Here is a 2,552-nt window from a genome sequence, read left to right as displayed (position 1 = left end):
CTTTTGGCTCGGATGCTTTGCAAAACACGCCCCCAGATTTTCCTGATGGAGAGTACACGGCCAGGGTACCCCGGGTTCTGCTTTTCCCGTCCTTCTCCAATTTCCGGAGCTTGGCCAATTCTGGCTCCATCCTGGGTCTCCACAGGCAAATATTGGGCTCTCGAGGCGTTCTTGGCTCCTGTGGGTGGAAAATGCTGGAACCTTCCACTGCCCACCACAGCAGCGGTGCCTGGGCACGTGCTGGGAGAAGCTGGCCGGGAGCTGGGTATTCTCTTCCCAGCTTAGTTCTCAAAGGCAGCTGCAGGGCAAGGGAGAGGCACTGGGCCAGGAGGCAGAAGATCTGGGTGTGGGGCCCACCCCACTGCCCTGCCTCCTTGAGCCTCAGTTTCCCCACCGATAAACAGAAAGGATTAGATTACATCATCACAAAGGTCCCTTCCAGTTCTAAGAAAACCTTTCAAATGCGTGTCCACCGGGCACTCATTATAATAGCACTTGCTAGAACACAGACTAAGTCCATAGTGATGCAGCCACCTGGGAGGAAGGGCCACCTTCCCCCTGGGCCTGAGAACGAAGCACTGCCCCCTGGGACTGGGGCCCACTCTTAACCTCTGTGTTCACACAGTCCAGAAGGTGGCTATTTCCTAAGTGTGACCCCTGCCTTGTTCTCGTAAGGCCATTTCAAGTCCTTACTCTCCTGAGTGCGTTCAGGAGTGGACAAGGCATGGAGAGAGGAGGTACGGAAGGTAGATGTGAGGAAGATGTGGAATGTTCTGAAAGACCAACTATCAAAGATGACCCCAGGGGTTTCAGAGAAAGCATTTTCATTGTCCTCCTTGAGGAGGGTGCTCTAGAAGCTTCTGAGCGTAGGTCTGGGTCAAACTCAGGCTCGCAGCCTGCTGTTGCCCACTGGCTATATGTCTCTGGGCAAGTCACTTGCCGTTCCCCAGGCCTCAGTGTCCTCGTCCGTAATATGGGGACGAAGTGGTACCTACCATGTGGAGTTCTTAGGCCACAGGTGCCTGGTCCATAGTGAGTGCTGAGCCTGGGCCGCAGTGACCGTGGTGTTAAGGGCTGAGCACCCACCCTCACCTTGGGGAGAGACTGCCCTGTCACCTGGGGTCAGGGGATGAGTTAACTCTTAAACCTACAAGGACTAAACCTGGAGTGTTGGAGACAAATTGTTTAAAAATAGACACAAAAGTCCAGGTGAGGCGGAGAAGGGACAGGCCAGGGGCCCGAGCGGTGTGGGGGTGCGTCTGGGCACTGGGCCTGTCATCGCACACACAGTGCTTACAAACTGCAGGCTCTGGAGTTAGATCACCTGGGTTCGAGGGCTGCCTTTGTCACCTATTAGCTTTGGTTGAGTCATTCAATTTCTGTGCGCCTCAGTTTCCCTAAAAGTCAACAGGGATAATAAGTAATATATGTTTAAAAAAAAAAAAGGCGTTCAATACAAAGGATGTATTAATGAACGCCAGCTCTTTCGACCGTCCACTTGGTCTGCGGGCTTTCGAGGGTCAGGAACGCTCTTTCGTTAAGCCAGCAGGGAGTGCTCTTTGAAATGTCTATTAGCTGATCGATCCCTCGAGGCCTCCAGTACCGTAAACCTCTGTGAGTTGACGCATCAGCTCACCGAAAGGCAGAGCTGCAGCTGCAGCGACTGTCGTGTGACCCCCGGGCCTGGCAACACCCTCTGTTCATCCCATGCAAGCCCAGTCCTCATTAGTCTTGCCTGTGCAGTGGAACATCCCAGAAGGACACCCACAGCAACCCTGACAGGTGCCTGGTCAGAGGCGGGGCCTGGTTTTGCTCTACCTCCCGGCCTCCTGGTTGGACAACATGAGTCTACAAGTGCAGGCCTCCCGCACTCAGGAACCGGTTTAGCTTCCCCAGACACTGTCTACCTACACGCGATCTTTCTTCTTTTCCCTTTTACTTGTCTCCCCATCATCTAAATAAAGGGGTGGTGGTGGAAGTACTTTCATTTCCTTGTAGAAAGAATGTTTTGCTCATAGAAAAATGATGGAATGACAGAATTTCTTCCTGTTTCCATCCACAGCAAGTTTGTAACATGATTATTTGGTCTCATCTCCCCAGATCAGTGGTGATTTCACCCTTGAGCAAATTTCTACGTGTTGGGAGATATTTCACACCAGCACCACTGGTGGCACTGGCCACTGGGCCATCCCGAGGGTACCAAGCTGCCACTGCCCACACCCCAGGTAGCCAGTGCTGACCTTTCCTCGCTAGGGCATCTGCTTGGGGTGGAATCACTGTGTCCAGGCCATATAACTTATTATCCCTAAAGTTACTCTCCTTGGCTTGCTTGCCCAGTCCAGGGACTTTTTTTTTTCTCTTAAACTAAAAATGTAAGCGAGAGAAAATAAAATGATCTGAAGTTTTTAAAGCCTAATACTAAGATTACAGAGCCTCCTTGGAATTATATAGCTCTACCCATGACCATGAAGGCAGCCAAAGGAAGTCACAGTGACATCCTCCCATCCTCACGTTAAAATCATATAGCATACTATTCTGTTCCATCCACCCAC

At 51.6% G+C, this 2,552-nt stretch overlaps 1 protein-coding gene across 1 annotated transcript in view; it reads left to right on the top strand.

Moving 5' to 3' along the window:
• The window catches only part of LOC111743458 (intersectin-1-like), a 20,856-nt gene that overhangs the window by 2,326 nt on the left and 15,978 nt on the right, over positions 1–2,552 (top strand). The gene's annotated exons all lie outside the window — the stretch shown is intronic.

This window comes from Pteropus vampyrus, unplaced genomic scaffold (genome assembly GCF_000151845.1).
Source record: "Pteropus vampyrus isolate Shadow unplaced genomic scaffold, Pvam_2.0 Scaffold114, whole genome shotgun sequence".
NCBI classification, from domain to species: Eukaryota; Metazoa; Chordata; class Mammalia; order Chiroptera; family Pteropodidae; genus Pteropus; species Pteropus vampyrus.
The sequence above is the reverse complement of the archived record's forward strand: the minus strand, read 5'-3'. Positions and strand labels throughout refer to the sequence as shown.